This window comes from Loxodonta africana, unplaced genomic scaffold, assembly GCF_030014295.1.
Source record: "Loxodonta africana isolate mLoxAfr1 unplaced genomic scaffold, mLoxAfr1.hap2 scaffold_283, whole genome shotgun sequence".
Lineage (NCBI taxonomy): Eukaryota > Metazoa > Chordata > Mammalia > Proboscidea > Elephantidae > Loxodonta > Loxodonta africana.
In genome coordinates, this window is record NW_026975006.1 from 126,782 (window position 1) to 145,665 (window position 18,884).

General features: G+C 47.3%; 1 long non-coding RNA gene across 2 annotated transcripts in view; it reads left to right on the forward strand.

The window, feature by feature from the left end:
• LOC135229360 (uncharacterized) overlaps nucleotides 1-14,575 on the forward strand; it is a 50,978-nt gene extending 36,403 nt beyond the window's left edge. Inside the window, exons 1-3 of one of the 2 annotated variants that reach the window (XR_010320142.1) lie at nucleotides 266-1,230; nucleotides 8,288-8,462; nucleotides 13,823-14,575. This is a non-coding gene — a long non-coding RNA (uncharacterized LOC135229360). Of the gene's footprint in view, nucleotides 1-265; nucleotides 1,231-8,287; nucleotides 11,208-13,822 lie in introns of those variants that run through there. The other variant, XR_010320143.1, reaches the window with a different exon arrangement.
• Nucleotides 14,576-18,884: the final 4,309 nt, after the last annotated feature.

Sequence of the window (18,884 nt, forward strand, 5' to 3'; positions counted from 1 at the left end):
CAACAGTATGCTATCTACGCAGTTGTGTATCCGCAGCCTTCTTGAGTCCATAATGTGAGGATACAGTCTTCTAATACTTTTTTTGTAATTGTTCTTTTTCTTATTTTTTTTTTCCTTTTTTCACTGCCAATACACCCCCTCCCCCAATCTAGTAGTTTTAAAGTTCTGCTTTTCAGGTTCAAGTCTGTAATCCAGCTGGGCTTCTGTTTGTGCTGCATGTGTGCATCAAAAGAACGTGCTTCTAGAAGCAGAAAGCAGGCAGTGCGACTGTTGGGTGGTTGGCGGGGTAGGGGGAGGGGAGCCGCTGCTCAGAGAGGGCGCCCGAGGGAGGCAGGAGATGCCGGGCTGCCCACCGCAAGCCCGCAGACTCCAAGGAGGCGGAACCCGCGTGCGCCATGAGCCTTTTGAGACAGGCCCAAGCCCGCCCAGCCGGGTGCTTGCAGGTTCCACCAGGACTAGGGGAAGCCTAAGGCCAAGGAGGGCAAGGTCTAGGGTCTGGACCTGAGAACTGGTTCTGCCACTTGTGATCGCAGCGCTTATGCTGGAAAGGAGGGCAGGAAGCATATCACAATGTGTGTCCGGACGATGACCCAGAAGGGCGGGAGTTGTGGTCACCCAGGGACTCTGGGTCTGCATATGGAGGCCCCCAGGGTGCAATTCCAGGAGCAGAAGGCAAAGCCACAGAGGCCAAAGTGCACCTCGCTGATGCTTCCCAGGGGCATTGCCCCAAATATGGGGAGCAGTCCCTCCTCTGGGCTAGGGACTTTGTTTCCTCCATTGTCATCCCTGACTGTGAGCAGACTCTAGTCTATGCAGACTAATGAGGAGTTATCAAAATGAGCTCCAAACTCCGGATTTGAGTTAAGGATCATAAATTAACACAGAGAAATACGACTTTAGCAATAAGTGACTGTTTGAAGCCCAAGTTGCCTTAAAACACGGAATTTCAGTCTTTCAGCTCCTCTGCTAATGTAGTAACTAAGAACAGGATCTCACTGGAGCTCAAAGATGTGGGGCACTGGGAATACTCCTGGGTCTGTCTGCTCACGGCTGATTGCCTGATTCCCAGTTTTATTATACAGCTTAAATACAGACCAGAAGAGGAGTTTGGGGCTTGACACCTGACATCTTAACACCAGTTCCTGTTTCTTGAGGAAGGAAGAGGTAAAATAAATCAGCGTTTACTGTTTCCTTCTCCATCCCCGGAAGTCCTGATGAAGACCCTCTCAGGTAAGGACTGACAGGGAGTGGCTTGGTTTACTATTTGACTTTGTCCTTCAGTCACTTTGTTTATGTGCTGCAAGTAAACTATTATGCATTGACAGAAGCATTCTAATTCTTATGCAGAATGACTAGACCTCCTGCAGAATGACTATATTGTGCCTCCCTTGGGCACCCCTGTCTGCACAGCACCCTCCACCCCCAACTGCCCAACAGCCTCTCTCCTGGCATTCTGCTTCTAGAAGTATGTTCTTTTGATGCAGAGATGCAGCACACACAGAATCCCAGCTGGATTACAGACTTGAACCTGAAGACCTTATGCAGAATGACTATTTATGAACCACTAAGCTTAGTATTAAAGCAGGTACTTACTCCTCAGAGAAGGCCCTGGGGGAGGTTGATACGTGCATACCCCAGTGCTCCTGCTGTTCTAGAAGTGCCTGAAATGCCTCTCTGGGAAAGGCCTTCAGATTAGGCTCATGGCCCAGGTGGGAATTCAGGCCTATTTTTCTGTTAGAACATCTCATTTCGCTCTGAAAATGTTATTATCCAGTTTATTCACCAGACATGAGTACAGACATCTCATATTTTCCAAATTAATCCCATTCTCTAATACTAATTTGCCACCAAGAGTATATTCCAAAGTGTTTCCAATAGGCTAGAAAGTCTTTCCAAAGAGGGGAGTCCTGCGCCATGTTGTGCAGTGACAGCAGGGTTGGCATAATATGTTTACCCAGATACCTACCACTTTTTAAAAATTTTCTATTGTGTTTTATTTGAAACTTTACAGAGCAAATTACTTTCTTGTTCAGCCATTTATGCACAATTGTTTTGTGACATTGGTGGCAATATTCATGATGTGTCAGTATTCTCTTCTATGCTCTAGTTCCCCGTTTCCATCCGCCATGATTCCTGTTCCATCCTGCCCTCTTTTCTGTGCTTTTGGGCAGGTTTTGCACTTTTGGTCTCATACACACGATTGAACTAAGAAACACTTTCTTCACGTGTGTTATTGTTTGTTTTATAGACCTGTCTAATCTTTGGCTGAAGGGTGAACTTCAGAAGGTACTTTCGACTTTGTTGCTTTCCATAATTCCTGAAATTCCAAGTCTACCACCTGAAGAACTTCCTTTAGTGTTTCATTTAGAACAAGTCTGGTGGCGATGAATTCTCTTAAGCGTCCTTCACCTGAGAATGTCAATATTTTTCCTTTACTCATGAAGGAAATAACAGCCTATAGAATACTGGGTTAATGTTTCTTTTCTTTCGGTGTTGAAAAAATGTTGTTTTCACAGCCTTTTGGCCTCCATGGCTTCTGATGATGAATACGGAGTCATTCCAATTGTTTTTCCTGTGTGAAATGAGTTGTTTTCTCTCTAGCTTCTTTGAAGATACTTTCTTGGTCCTTGTTATTCCACAATTGACCGTGAGGCATTTGGGCGTAAAATTATGTGAGTTTAACTTGTTGGAGTTTGCATAGCTTCTTGAATCTGTAAGTTTATGTCTTTCAACAAATTGGGAAAGTGTTGAGCCAGTATTTCTTCAGATACTTTTTTCTACACCACATATTTTCTCTACACCTTATGGAATTCCAATAAATAAATGTTAGATATTTTTGGATTATTTTGAGGCTCTGTTCATTTTTTTTTCAGATTGGATATTTTCAGTTGAACTGTTTTCATCTCATTGATCCTTTTGTCTGTCAACAGCATTCCGCTGTAGAGCTGATCAAGTGAATTATTTATCTCTATTTTTCTATTTTTCCTGTCTAAAATTTTCATTTGTGAATGGTTTCTATGTATTTTTCTGTTTTTCTAAGGTGTGCCTGTTACTTCTTTGAGCATGGTTAAAGTAGCTTTTTAAAGTTTTTGTCTATGATTCCAAGACTTACAGAAAATGTTGATGTTGTTTGTTTTAGGAATCACTTGACCCAGTTATGTTCAGGTTGCAGGTTCTTTCCCACCTTCTGTATGCTGTGGCTCAGATGTCGGTTCAGATTTTGAAGACTTTGCGGTGATATTTGGATGTAATCTATGGGAGTGTCACCCAGTCTGGGACCTTGTTGGTGTTCTAACCCATAATGCAGTTCTCAAAGGATTGATCTACTTCTTAGGGTCAGAGCAAAGCATATGCAACTATGGGGGGGGGTATGAAAAACAACTTTATGGTATCCCTCTCTTGAGCCGCCTCTTCTCTGTCTCTCTGAGGCTCTCTGATGTCTGAGCAGCTACCTTCCTGGTCCACTGGCAAGAATGTAGAGGCTTTAATCTCTTCATTCTGCTGTGCAATTAAGTGACTGGGTCTGCCTATGAGGCCAAATAACGGTAAGATGGAGAAAATGTAACAGAGATTCCTCTATATTATTTGGTCCTTATATACTTAGGTCAGAGAGAAGGCACACTGTTTCTGGTGATACTTCGAAACAGGTATGGAGAAAAAGGCATTAACAGGTCGATAGCTGCATACTAGGTGTTACGGATTAAATTCTGTCTTCCCAAAATGTATATATCAGCTTGACTAGGCTATGCTTCCCAGTATTGTGCGATTATCCACCATTTTGTCAGCTGATGTGATTTTCCAATGTATTGTAAATCCTACCTCTATGATGTTAATGATCGAGGATTTGAAGCAGTTATGTTAAGGAGGCAGGGCTCAATCTACAAGATTAAGTTGTGTTTTAAGTCCATCTCTTTTGAGATATAAAAGAGAAAAGAGCAGAGAGACAGGGGGACCTCAGTACCACCAAGAAAGAAGTGTCAGGAGCAGTGCATCCTTTGGACCTAGGATCCCTGTGCTGAGAACCTTCTTGTCCAGGGGAAGATTGGTGACAAAGACCTTCCCCTAGGAGTGACGGAGAAAAAAAGCCTTCCCCTGGAATTGGCACCCTGAATTTGGACTTACAGAACCTCCTGGACTGTGAGGGAATAATTTTCTTTGTTAAAGTCATCCGTTTGTGGTATTTCTGTTACAGGAGCGTTAGATGTCTAAGACACTAGGTACCAGGAGATGTACATTTCCCAGTTCTTTCACTCCCAGGGACACTATGACTAAGTAGCCAATGCCATAAATCCATGCGAGCAGACTATTCTGATTACTGCTTTGACTCTACTGTCTGTTATGGTAACCACACCCATCTTGTCTTTGTTGATTGAGTGCCACCACTTGGCTGCTACCACCATGGGCTCCAGTCAACTGCATTGTAGTTAGGTGTCTTAATTCAGTTAGGGCAGTTCTCACTGTGGACTCTTACTTACATAAAATAGCAACCACAGAAGTCTTCAGTAATGCTGGGGCTTGCTTCCCAAATTTGTACCTCACCGCTATGGTAAAAAGAGAGCCCCCTGGGCACTCCGTGTGTGGGTCTGTGGGTCCAGCCTAATAAATCCATTCTAACATTCCAATTTCCCTCAGCCTTTGGTTACCTTCTCCTACATTATACAATGGCAGATCTGCCATTTCCACTTGATTTATTGTAGGCCACCACTTAATCCATGCTTCAGTAAACCAACCAAATAAACTATGAGATCCTTTTCTAACCTCTCAAGCTGAAACACTGAATGAAGAATCTATGCTTCCTGGGCCTATATCAATAAACTCAGACTAATCCACCTTTATGTTGCTTGCACCATTATCCCACACCTGGAATAGCCATTCCCACACATATTCACCAGGTTTCTGTATGTATATATTAGAAAAATCAAGCAGTTCTTTAGGAGTTTAGCATACCTTCTCCTGGGTCACACTTTATAGTTCACCTTTGGGGGCTTGTTGGGACTGAAGCCTAGGTATAGGTCTAGAAGCAAAAATGGGTGGTGGCAGTGGGATGTTCAGCCGTGTCTTATAAGGCATCTGCCTAAGGTGATGCCCCAGGCAATGCCCCAGACACCACCCCAGGAGACAACTCAAACAAGACACTTCAGGCACAGCTGGGGTAATCTCATCAGATGGAGGTGGAAGGGATAATTGTTTTACTGGGAAGGGTGCCTTAGCAGGCAAAGTTAGAGAATCTCTTCAGATGGTAGTAAAAGATCTGGTTCTGTTAGGAAGAGCGATTCAACAGAAATTGGAGGTTCATTGTCCCCCGCTTTCTGACTGTCTGCCCATATGTCCTCATCCCAAGTTTCAGGATCCCATTTCTTCCCAATCAATGCCCTCACTCTAACTTCAGACACCATTTGAGGTCGGATATTCAACCGGCGCTTTAATTCAGTCACTCTTATGATAAGAATCTGAGTTTATTTTTGGCAGCATTAGCCTTGTTACTATAAGAAATATGGTTTTCTTTCTGGGCACAGGTGGCAGCTTTCAGATCTTGTATGTGGTGCTTGAGCTTTGAGTCCATTTCTTTCATTCACCAGTGTGGCTAGCAAAAGCAGGACCAACCAAGCAGCTTCCTTATTATTCTTATGCTGACAAAATTATAGAAAAGTATCAAATATATAATCAGGCAGAGCCTTGTCTCTCACAAATATTTGATCCAGTGGTAGTAGTATTTTGCGTATTTCTATTGTCACCTCCACCATGGATTAGCAATAGCCTGTTTACTCCTGGAGACAGTCATCAGTGCCTTTAAGATTAGCCAGACTTGAGAATCAATTCAGAAAACTCATCCTTAAGATTTGGTTCCTCTAGAACCAGTGTAGGTACCAAATGTCTTAGCCTGGGATCTCTAGAGGTGCAAAACTAGTGAAGAGAACATATATATATATACACACACACACACACATATATATGAGTGTGTGTGTATATATATGTGTGTGTGTGTGTGTGTGTATGGAAACCCTAGTCGCATAATGGTTAATAGCTATAGCTGCTAACCAAAAGGTTAGCAGTTCGAATCCACCAGGCGCTCCTTGGGAACTCTGTGGGGCAGTTCTACTCTGTCCTGTAAGGTCACTATGAGTTGGAACTGACTTGACGGCAATGGGTATATATATATATACATACACACACACACGCACACATACATATATATACGCATACATATGTTAGTTGTGGCTGTTAGATGCCATCGATCCTGTGTAAAACAGAATGAAACACTGCCTGATCCTGAACCATCCTCACAATCATTGCTATGTTTGAGCCCATTCTTGCAGCCATTGTGTCAGTTCATGTTGTTGAGCACCTTCCTCTTTTTTTCTGACCCTCAGCTTCTCCAAGCATGATGAGCCTCTCCTGGGACAGGTCCCTCCTGAAAATATGTCCAAGGCACGTGAGACGAAGTCTCGCCATCCTTGCTTCTAAGGTGCATTCTTGGTGTACTTCTTCCCAGATGGATTTGTTTATTCTTCTGGCAGTCCATGGTATATTCAGTATTCTTTGCCAACACCATATTTTAAATGAATCAGTTCTTTGGTTTTCCGTATTCATTGTCTAACTTGCTCAAGCATGTGAGGTGATAGAAAATATCATGGCTTTGCTCAGGCACACCTTAGTCCTCAAAGTGACATCTTTCTTTCTCAACACTTTAAGGAGGTCTTTTGCAATAGATTTGCCCAGTGAAATACATTGTTTGAATTCTTGACTGCTGCTTCTGTGGGCATTGATTATGGATTCAAGTTAAATGAAATGCTTGATGACTTCAGTGTTTTCTCTATTTATCATGGTGTTGCTTACTGGTCCAGTTGTGAGGATTTTTGTTTTCTTTATGTTGAGGTGTAATCCATACTGAAGGGTGTAGTGGTTGCTCTTCATCAGTAACTGCTTCAAGTCCTCTTTACTTTCAGCAAGCAAGGTCGTATCAGCTGCATATCATAGGTTGTTAGTGAATCTTTCTCCAAAACTAATGCCATGTTCTTCTTACAGACCAGCTTCTCAGATTATTTGCTCAGCATACAGATTGAGTAAGTATGGTGAAAGGATACCACCATGACACATAACTTTCTGATTTTAAACCACACAGTATCCCCTTGCCCTACTCAAATGACTGCCTCTTGGTCTATGTACATATTCCGCATGAATACAGTTAAGTGTTCTGGAATTCCCATTCTTTGCTAAGCTATCCATAATTTGTCATGAGCCACACAGTTGAGTGTGCTTGTATAGTAAACAAAAATAGGTAAACATCTTACTGATATTCTCTACTTTCAGCCAAGATCCATCAGACATCAGAAATGATATCCCATGTTCCATGTCTTCCTCTGAATCCAGCTTGAATTTTTGGTAGTTCCCTGTCTGTGCACTGCTGCAACTGTTTTTAAATTATATTCAGCAAAATTTTTCTTGCGTCTGATGTTAATGACATTGCTTGATAATTTCCGCATTGTGTTGGACCACCTCTCTTTGAATGGGCACACATATAGATCTCTTTCAGTCATTTGGTCAGGTAGCTGTCTTCCAAATATATTGGAATAGACAAGTGAGCGCCTTCAGCACTGCATCCGTGTGTTGAAACATCTCATTTGGTACGCCATCAATTCCTGGAGCCGTGTTTTTTGCCAGTGCCTTTTTTCTTCAGTGCAGCTTGGAGTTCTTCCTTCAGTACCATCAGCTCTTGATCCTATGCTACCTTCTGATATGGTTGAACGTTGACCAGTTCGTTTTGGTGTATTGAGTCTGTGTATTCCTTCCATCTTCTTTTGATGTTTCCTGTGTTGTTCGATATTTTGCCCATAGAATCCTTCAGTATTGCACCTAGAGGCTTGAATATTTCCTTCAGTTCTTTCAGCTTGAGAAATGCCAGGTGTTTTCTTCCCTTTTGGTTTTCTAACTCCAGATCTGTTCACATTATATTATCATACTTTGTCTTCTCCAGCTTCCCTTTCAGGTATTCTATTGAGCTCTTTTACTTTATTTTTCCTTCCATTCTCTTTAGCTACTGTACATTCAAGAGCAAGATTCAGAGTCTCTTGTGACATCCTCTTTGGTGTTTGCTTTCTTTCCTGTCTTTCTAATGACTTTTTGTTTTTTTTCATATATGATGTCCTTGCTATCATCCCACAACTACTCTGGTCTTCGATCATTAGTGTGCAGTGCATCAAATCTATTCTTGAGATGCTCTCTAAATTCAGGTTTGATATACTCAAGGGCTTACTTTGACTCATGGACCTGTTTTAATTTTCTTCAGCTTCAACTTGAACGTGAATATGAGCAACTGATCATCTGTTCTGCAGTCAGCCCCTGGCCTGATTCTGACTCATGGTATTGACCTTCTCCATCATCACCTTCCACAAATTTGATTCCTGTCTATTCTGCCTGGAATGGTTCATGAGTATAGTCACCGTTTATGTTCCTGATGAAAGGTATGTGCAATGAATAAGTCATTGGTCTTGCCAAATTCTATCATGTAAGCTTCATTGTCATTTCTATCATCAATACCTTATTTTCCAACTGCTGATTTGTCTGCTTTGTTTTCAACTTCGCATTCTAAATGATTGATCAATGCATCACATTTGATCAGTTTCAAACTGCATAACTTGGTAAAAACCTTCAACTTGTTCATCTTTCACATTCATGATTTGTGTGTAAATTTGAATAATAGTCTTATTAACTGGTCTTCCTGGTAGGCCTGTGGATATTATCCTATTGCTCGTAATGTTGTACTTCAGAAAAGATCTTGAAATGTTCTTTTTATCGATGAATATGATGCCATTCTCTTCAGTATCTCAATCCTGGCATAGTAGGACATATCATTGTCTAGTTTAAAATGTCCAAAACCAAGCTATTTCAGCTAACTAATGCCTTGGATTACTGACCTTTATGCATTCCATTTGATTTTTGATGACTTCCAATTTCCCTAGATTCATACTTCCTTCATTCCACATTCTGATTATTAAAGGATATTTGCATCAGTTTCTTCTCATTATGAGTTATGCCCCATCAGGAAATGTCATTAAAGTGGGATCTACTTTGAGGAGGTAGCTCTTCCCCACTCGTATTTTGAGTGCCTTCCAACCTAAGGGGTTATCCTCTGTCATTCAATCAGACAGTGTTCCAGTACTATTTGGAAGATTTCACTGGCCAGTTTTTTTTAGAAATAGATCACTAGGTCCTTTTTCCTAGTCTGTCTAAATCCAGAGCTCCACTCAAAGCTGTCTACCATGTGTGAACCTGGTGGTATTTGAAATACCGGTGGCATAGCTTCTAACATCACAGCAACATGCAAGCCACCACACTACAACAAACTGACAGAAGAGTGGTGGGAGTTAAAAATGAGAAGAACCAAAAAGAGTGCTTCTTCCATGTCTGCTGATTTAGAGGAACCATGAAAAATTGTCAAGTGAAGAGTGATTCAGAGAAAAACATGGGTAGAGTGTGACCTAATTTCCATAAAAACAAACAAATGAATGTACTTACGTGTGTCCCGGCAAAAAGCAGTGTGTAAAAGGGTACATATGTATCTTTGGACACTGGACACTTTGGGGAGCAGGTACAATATACTTATGAGGGGGTGGCTCTTATTATAACTTCTATATACAAGTCTCTATTGTTAAATATGTTATAAGAATGTAAAACCTTTTAAAGTTAATAACATCATACGTGTATGTGTGTGTATTTGAAACTTTTTTTCTGTTTTGACTATTTTATATATGTGTTTTTTAGTTATCTAGTGTGGCTATAGCAGAGATACCACAAGTGGATGGCTTTAACAAACAGAAGCTTATTCTCTCACAGTTTAAGAAGCAACAAGTTTGAAGTCAGGGCACCAGCTCTAGGAGAAAGCTTTCTCTCTTTGTGGCTCTGGGGAAAAGTCCTTGTCATCTATCTTCCCCTGGCCTAGGAAGTTCTCAGCCTGTGGACACTGGGTCAAAAAGACCTGCTCCACTCCAGGCACTTCTTCCTTGGTGGTATGAGGTCCCTCTCATTTCTGCTCACTTTTCTCTTTTTATGTCAAAAGAGACTGACTCAAGACTCACCCTAATCCTGTAGATTGTGTCCTCCCTCATTAACCTAACTGCCTCTAATCCTGCCTCATTAACATCACAGAGGTTAGAATTTACAACACATAAGTAATCACATCAGATCACAAAATGCAGGACAACCACACAATACTGGGAATCAGGGTCTGGCCAGGTTGACACACATTTTGGGGGACACTATTCAATCCATAACAATAGAGAAAACACTGTCTTCAATGCCAGATTCAGAGACTTTTATCCATCTGTGAAGGGCAAACACAGAAACTGAACAAAATTCAGACCAGCGAATTATTGCTTGCTCTTGTAACTAATGACTTCTTCTGGTCTCTATGCCTGGAAATGGCCAAAAAGAATTCTGTGAGGATTAATTCAGTTATTGCTCAAACATCTACTGCATTTACATGTCTACAGATAAGGAAGAATGCTGGACACCATGTGTGATTCATTAAGTAACACGGGGACCATTAGACTATTGTTCTCCTTCTCTGATATGCCACTATCACCTTCTCCCCTTGTTGCTCTCCTGAAAAACCCACACTTGTATATTCTAGGCTTTTTTTCAGGATTGAATTTGCAGGAAGTTAAAGATACATCTTTGAAAGATAAAGAAGACTTTGGCCACATTGTCTTTAGACAGTTGAACTTCCCAGCCAACCTCTGTGCAGGATGGGAATTCACAATCCCTCCTACTCAGTACCTCTGAGCAGGACGGGATTTCTGTTTCATTATCAGGAGACTGTGGAATTCACCCCTCTTCAGAAAACTTACTTTCCTTTGCCTCAAACTGTCCCTCTCAGGATCTGTCACGGTCACTCTGAGAAATTCACATGGGCAGCCTGTATGGAAGTGCCCATCCTAGAGGCCCTGCCCTCCCTTCCTTGCTCCATAGGGCTACCTCTGACACTTGGGGTCGCATCTCCCAGGGAGTACACACCTCTGGCACTTCCAGGGATTCCCAGGCCCTGGGATACTGTGGATGGGACTTGGAACTCAATCTGTTTCTTCCCATCCTCACCTTTGGTTATCTGTGTTCTGTCTTCACCAGATTTAGGAGGCCTTGTCTTCTCTTTGCTCGTTTCATCTCAGTCAGGCTTTTCTATTCCAACTCTCTGATCTCAGGACAGATCAGGTTAGACCACAGAAAAGAGAGAGACCAAGCAAACATCACTGATCTGTGCAGAAGCTGCTGGGAAGGGATTCGATTCTCATTGGTTTAGGGTTTTATGCCCACTGCTCACCGGCAGGCAGATTCCCCCCAGAGTCTGGCTTCTGTCTGGTACCTTGTACTACAAAGAACTCAGTGACCAGCCCACCTTCACAATCACACCTCCCTTAGAGCTATCTTTGCAGAGGCTCTTTCTCAGACTTCCATGTCCCACTGAAATCCCTTTTCTCTTTCCTTACCAACATTATGCTCATTCTCAGGGCCCTGAGACCTCATCTGCAGATGAGTCTTGTCCTCTTCTCTCCTTGGCAGGGGGAGCTTTTGAGTGGATCTCATGTCTTCGGACAGCTATCCTGGGCCTACTTCCACCATGGTGCTCTAGGGCTGGATCTCTCCACGTAATAGAGGGGGCGTGGAAGGGGCACAAGGCTAAAAGGATGGATCTTCCAGGTGAAGTGGGTTTAAGAAGCCTGAATGAAGTTCTTCCCTGAAGGGTGCATATTTTCAGTCCAGACATCCCGCTTCTCTCAGTCTAAGAGGCCTAGCACGTCTTCAGATGCTTCTCCTTTGACCTTCAGGCCATGCCTGCACCCTCTGCAGCCAGGTCTCCCACATGTGTAGCAGCACCAGTAGGTGTGGCAGTCTCTTCAGCCCTTGTCTCCTCCTCCAGATGCTCCTGGAGATGCCTGGCTCTTCTTGCCAGGACACCAGGATGCTGACCAGGGACTCAGTGTTGGTTAAAGGATGTCGACCAGTGAGTACGTGTCCTCATTTCCTTTGAAGGGTTAGGCTCCTTGCCTGGGCAGAAGACAGCCAAGGTCAGCCGGTGACAGACGGTGACTCCCACACTCACATATCCCCTGGTGGCAGAATGATAGTGATGGGTGGAGAAACATGGCTCCTGAGCACACGTTGAATGGGGCACCGGCCAAAGGCCACGGCTAGGAGTGGACGTCGTGGAGCTGAATGGCGAGCCAGTGAAGGGCCCAAGGATTTCTCCTGTATGTGGCAAACAGGTCATCCGTGTCCCCACGTCCATAAACCATCGGACTGCCGGGGCCCAGGCTGCCAGGATTGCGGCCTTGCCTTCGGAGCCCGGCCACATACGCAGCCTCGCACCGGAGGCGGGGACACGTAGACAGCAAAAATTTGGAAAATGGCAGTGTCTCCTCGATTTCCCCGGCATCGGCCTTTTTGAGCGGCATGCTTTGTTCCCTAGTAGGATAAGGCACTGACAGAGAAAGGCAGGATTATGTGTGCAGGAAAGGTGTGTGCTGAGAGGGTGATGACGTTGAGACCAGGTTGGGATCTTTAGTCCCAGGAAAGGCCCCTGGCAGGTGTGGGTCAATGTTCTCTGCCCATCCGAGTTGGCGGGGGGAGGTTTTCACCAAACAAAGCAGCAGCGGGATTATTCGTCGCCGGAGAGGTTGCATCTGCCCACAAGCTCCACCTGGCCAGGGACCACCCCTACCTATTGCCCATGTCAATCAACAGAAGCTAAGACCTTCCAGAGAGACTACCTGCTATTGTCTACCCACGGGGAAGCGGTCCAGCCAGAAGCCTCCCCCGTTTCATCTCCAGGCTCTCTGTCAGGCCCCTCATACTTGTGATGTGTCTCAGGGGTAGAAGGAAGAGATTTCTCTGAATGAAAACATCCAGAGAGGGGCCATAGATGCTGAGGAACGGCACCTTGCCTACTGACATCCTAGCGTAAGTGGTAAAGAGGTACCTGCCTGCTGTCCCAGTGTGTCGAACGTGTCCACATCAGGGATTGGCTATTGTCAAGTTATTCCCTGGTGCCCTCGATTTTGTGGCCAAAGACACAAGGGCCTGTTGTGTGTCCATGGGTACAATGGAGGGCTCTGCAGAACTGGACGGTTAGGCTGGACTTCTATTGGCTCAGTGTTTGTGACCCGTCCCCGTCAGAAGTACCGACCAGCCTTCCGGTGGCTGTCTCCATGGTGATTGGGAAAGAAGCCTTAGGCCCCGCGCTCAGCCTTCACCTGGCCTACCTGGCCTCTTTACCCTCATCTAGACCGCTGTGTGGATGAAAGAAAGGATGTCGGCCAGTGAGCACGTGTCCTCATTTCCTTTGAAAGGTTAGGCTCCTTGCCTGGGCAGAAGACAGCCAAGGTCAGCCTGAGCCTAGACACCTAGTGACCTGTGACACTGCAGCTAGTGATAGGTGTTGATTTCCACGCTCAGGTATCCGCAGGTGGCGGATTGAGAGTGGTCAGAGGAGGAGTGTAACTAGAGATCACACACTCAAGAGGGCACGGGTCAAAGGTGTCGGAAAATAGCTGAGGTCGTGGAGCCCTAGCGGAGCCAGTCTAGGGCACAGACCTCCCTCCTGTACTTGGCAAATAGGTGGCACCATCCGCAGAGTATGCCGCCATCCGAAGACTCTGGACTGCTGGGGCCCTGGATGTCCAGATTTCGGCCTTGTCTTTGGAGAAGTGACGCACATGCAGTGTGCCACCGGCGGCTGTGGCCCAGCAGAAGCAAAATCTTGAAAATGCGGGCTTTTTTGACTTTGCCTGTGTTCTCCTTTGGCTGAGTGCCATCCGGTGTTTCCTAGCAGGAGACGGATTCGTGGAGAGAGGCGGATTCCATGTGTGCTGGCAAAGTGTGTGCTGAGATGATGAGTCGCTGGAGACCAGGGTGGACTCTTCAGACCCAGGATAGGCCTCTGGCAGGTATGTGTCAGTGTTTTCTGCCCATGGCACTCAGCCGGGTATTTGAATCCAATGTTATCAGCGGAATTAGTAGTCTCCGGAGAGGCTGCCACATGTCAACAAGATTCACCCAGCCAGGGTTCACCCGTGATGTAGCTCCCCAATCAATCACTACTCCCTAGTCCTTCCAGATAGACTACCAGATCTTCTCTGCCCTTGGGCAACCAGTACAGCCAGAGGCCTTCCCCCTTTGCTCTTTCGTCTCTAGGCACTCTGTCAGGCACTCCAAGCTGGGAAGTGACTGGGGGGGGAGAAGAAAGAGATTTCCGAGAAGGAACACATACAGAGAGAGAGGCAAGAGATGCTGAGTGGGGATGTCTTGTGTACTGATATCCTGAGGAAAGTGGGAAAATTGGACCCTGGCCTGCTGTGCCAATGCCCTGAAGCAGTCCGCACCAGGGCTCCCTTGTCCCTGCGTAGCCTTTCCCAGGGTGTGTTCAAATCCTGTGGCCACTAGGTGTCCTGGGTCACAATGGAGGGCCCTGTGTCATCGGCCTGGCGGGCTGGATCTCTGCCATTGGCTGAGTCTTGTCGCCAGGCCCATCATAAGCTGCGCCCACTCTGCCGGTGGGGAGTCTGTCTCCATGGTGATGGCAAAGAAGCCTTAGTCCAGCCCACCTGGCCTAGACTTCACCTACCCGGCCTGCTGACCCTCACTCAGACCTCTGTGTTGATCAAAATGAATGTCCGCCAGTGCGCAGGTGTCAGCGTCTGGGATAAAGGATTCGGGACCTTTCCTGAGGCAGAAGGTCGCCTAGGTCTGCAGGTACCTGGAAGTCTAGTGAGTTGTGACGCTGCTGCCGGTGACAAACGGTGACTCCCACACTCACATATCCCCTGGTGGCAGAATGATAGTGATGGGTGGAGAAACATGGCTCCTGAGCACACGTTGAATGGGGCACCGGCCAAAGGCCAGGGCCAGGAGTGGACGTCGTGGAGCTGAATGGCGAGCCAGTGAAGGGCCCAAGGATTTCTCCTGTATGTGGCAAACAGGTCATCCGTGTCCCCACGTCCATAAACCATCGGACTGCCGGGGCCCAGGCTGCCAGGATTGCGGCCTTGCCTTCGGAGCCCGGCCACATACGCAGCCTTGCACCGGAGGCGGGGACACGTAGACAGCAAAAATTTGGAAAATGGCAGTGTCTCCTCGATTTCCCCGGCATCGGCCTTTTGAGCGGCATGCTTTGTTTCCTAGTAGGATAAGGCACTGACGGAGAAAGGCAGGATTATGTGTGCAGGAAAGGTGTGTGCTGAGAGGGTGATGACGTTGAGACCAGGTTGGGATCTTTAGTCCCAGGAAAGGCCCCTGGCAGGTGTGGGTCAATGTTCTCTGCCCATCCGAGTTGGCGGGGGGAGGTTTTCACCAAACAAAGCAGCAGCGGGATTATTCGTCGCCGGAGAGGTTGCATCTGCCCACAAGCTCCACCTGGCCAGGGACCACCCCTACCTATTGCCCATGTCAATCAACAGAAGCTAAGACCTTCCAGAGAGACTACCTGCTATTGTCTACCCACGGGGAAGCGGTCCAGCCAGAAGCCTCCCCCGTTTCATCTCCAGGCTCTCTGTCAGGCCCCTCATACTTGTGATGTGTCTCAGGGGTAGAAGGAAGAGATTTCTCTGAATGAAAACATCCAGAGAGGGGCCATAGATGCTGAGGAACGGCACCTTGCCTACTGACATCCTAGCGTAAGTGGTAAAGAGGTACCTGCCTGCTGTCCCAGTGTGTCGAACGTGTCCACATCAGGGATTGGCTATTGTCAAGTTATTCCCTGGTGCCCTCGATTTTGTGGCCAAAGACACAAGGGCCTGTTGTGTGTCCATGGGTACAATGGAGGGCTCTGCAGAACTGGACGGTTAGGCTGGACTTCTATTGGCTCAGTGTTTGTGACCCGTTCCCGTCAGAAGTACCGACCAGCCTTCCGGTGGCTGTCTCCATGGTGATTGGGAAAGAAGCCTTAGGCCCCGCACTCAGCCTTCACCTGGCCTACGTGGCCTTTTTACCCTCATCTAGACCGCTGTGTGGATGAAAGAAAGGATGTCGGCCAGTGAGCACGTGTCCTCATTTCCTTTGAAGGATTAGGCTCCTTGCCTGGGCAGAAGACAGCCAAGGTCAGCCTGAGCCTAGACACCTAGTGACCTGTGACACTGCAGCTAGTGATAGGTGTTGATTTCCACGCTCAGGTATCCGCAGGTGGCGGATTGAGAGTGGTCAGAGGAGGAGTGTAACTAGAGATCACACACTCAAGAGGGCACGGGTCAAAGGTGTCGGAAAATAGCTGAGGTCGTGGAGCCCTAGCGGAGCCAGTCTAGGGCACAGACCTCCCTCCTGTACTTGGCAAATAGGTGGCACCATCCGCAGAGTATGCTGCCATGCGAAGACTCTGGACTGCTGGGGCCCTGGATGTCCGGATTTCGGCCTTGTCTTTGGAGAAGTGACGCACATGCAGTGTGCCACCGGCGGCTGTGGCCCAGCAGAAGCAAAATCTTGAAAATGCGGGCTTTTTTGACTTTGCCTGTGTTCTCCTTTGGCTGAGTGCCATCCGGTGTTTCCTAGCAGGAGAAGGATTCGTGGAGAGAGGCGGATTCCATGTGTGCTGGCAAAGTGTGTGCTGAGATGATGAGTCGCTGGAGACCAGGGTGGACTCTTCAGACCCAGGATAGGCCTCTGGCAGGTATGTGTCAATGTTTTCTGCCCATGGCACTCAGCCGGGTATTTGAATCCAATGTTATCAGCGGAATTAGTAGTCTCCGGAGAGGCTGCCACATGTCAACAAGATTCACCCAGCCAGGGTTCACCCGTGATGTAGCTCCCCAATCAATCACTACTCCCTAGTCCTTCCAGATAGACTACCAGATCTTCTCTGCCCTTGGGCAACCAGTACAGCCAGAGGCCTTCCCCCTTTGCTCTTTCGTCTCTAGGCACTCTGTCAGGCACTCCAAGCTGGGAAGTGACTGGGGGGGGGAGAAGAAAGAGATTTCCGAGAAGGAACACATACAGAGAGAGAGGCAAGAGATGCTGAGTGGGGATGTCTTGCGTACTGATATCCTGAGGAAAGTGGGAAAATTGGACCCTGGCCTGCTGTGCCAATGCCCTGAAGCAGTCCGCACCAGGGGCTCCCTTGTGCCTGCGTAGCCTTTCCCAGGGTGTGCTCAAATCCTGTGGCCACTAGGTGTCCTGGGTCACAATGGAGGGCCCTGTGTCATCGGCCTGGCGGGCTGGATCTCTGCCATTGGCTGAGTCTTTTTGCCAGGCCCATCATAAGATGCACCCACTCTGCCGGTGGGGAGACTGTCTCCATGGTGATGGCAAAGAAGCCTTAGTCCCGCCCACCTGGCCTTGACTTCACCTACCCGGCCTGCTGACCCTCACTCAGACCTCTGTGTTGATCAAAATGAATGTCCGCCAGTGCGCAGGTGTCAGCGTCTGGGATAAAGGATTCGGGACCTTTTCTGAGGCAGAAGGCCGCCTAGGTCTGCAGGTACCGGGAAGTCTAGTGAGTTGTGACGCTGCTGCCAGTGACAGACGGTGACTCCCACACTCACATATCCCCTGGTGGCAGAATGATAGTGATGGGTGGAGAAACATGGCTCCTGAGCACACGTTGAATGGGACACCGGCCAAAGGCCAGGGCCAGGAGTAGACTTCGTGGAGCTGAATGGCGAGCCAGTGAAGGGCCCAAGGATTTCTCCTGTATGTGGCAAACAGGTCATCCGTGTCCCCACGTCCATAAACCATCGGACTGTCGGGGCCCAGGCTGCCAGGATTGCGGCCTTGCCTTCGGAGCCCGGCCACATACGCAGCCTCGCACCGGAGGCGGGGACACGTAGACAGCAAAAATTTGGAAAATGGCAGTGTCTCCTCGATTTCCCCGGCATCGGCCTTTTTGAGCGGCATGCTTTGTTTCCTAGTAGGATAAGGCACTGACAGAGAAAGGCAGGATTATGTGTGCAGGAAAGGTGTGTGCTGAGAGGGTGATGACGCTGAGACCAGGTTGGGATCTTTAGTCCCAGGAAAGGCCCCTGGCAGGTGTGGGTCAATGTTCTCTGCCCATCCGAGTTGGCGGGGGGAGGTTTTCACCAAACAAAGCAGCAGCGGGATTATTCGTCGCCGGAGAGGTTGCATCTGCCCACAAGCTCCACCTGGCCAGGGACCACCCCTACTGTATTGCCCATGTCAATCAACAGAAGCTAAGACCTTCCTGAGAGACTACCTGCTATTGTCTACCCACGGGGAAGCGGTCCAGCCAGAAGCCTCCCCCGTTTCATCTCCAGGCTCTCTGTCAGGCCCCTCATAATTGTGATGTCTCTCAGTGGTAGAAGGAAGAGATTTCTCTGAATGAAAACATCCAGAGAGGGGCCATAGATGCTGAGGAACGGCACCTTGCCTACTGACATCCTAGCGTAAGTGGTAAAGAGGTACCTGCCTGCTGTCCCAGTGTGTCGAACGTGTCCACATCAGGGATTGGCTATTGTCAAGTTATTCCCTGGTGCCCTCGATTTTGTGGCCAAAGACACAAGGGCCTGTTGTGTGTCCATGGGTACAATGGAGGGCTCTGCAGAACTGGCCGGTTAGGCTGGACTTCTATTGGCTCAGTGTTTGTGACCCGTCCCCGTCAGAAGTACCGACCAGCCTTCCGGTGGCTGTCTCCATGGTGATTGGGAAAGAAGCCTTAGGCCCCGCACTCAGCCTTCACCTGGCCTACCTGGCCTCTTTACCCTCATCTAGACCGCTGTGTGGATGAAAGAAAGGATGTCGGCCAGTGAGAACGTGTCCTCATTTCCTTTGAAGGATTAGGCTCCTTGCCTGGGCAGAAGACAGCCAAGGTCAGCCTGAGCCTAGACACCTAGTGACCTGTGACCCTGCAGCTAGTGATAGGTGTTGATTTCCACGCTCAGGTATCCGCA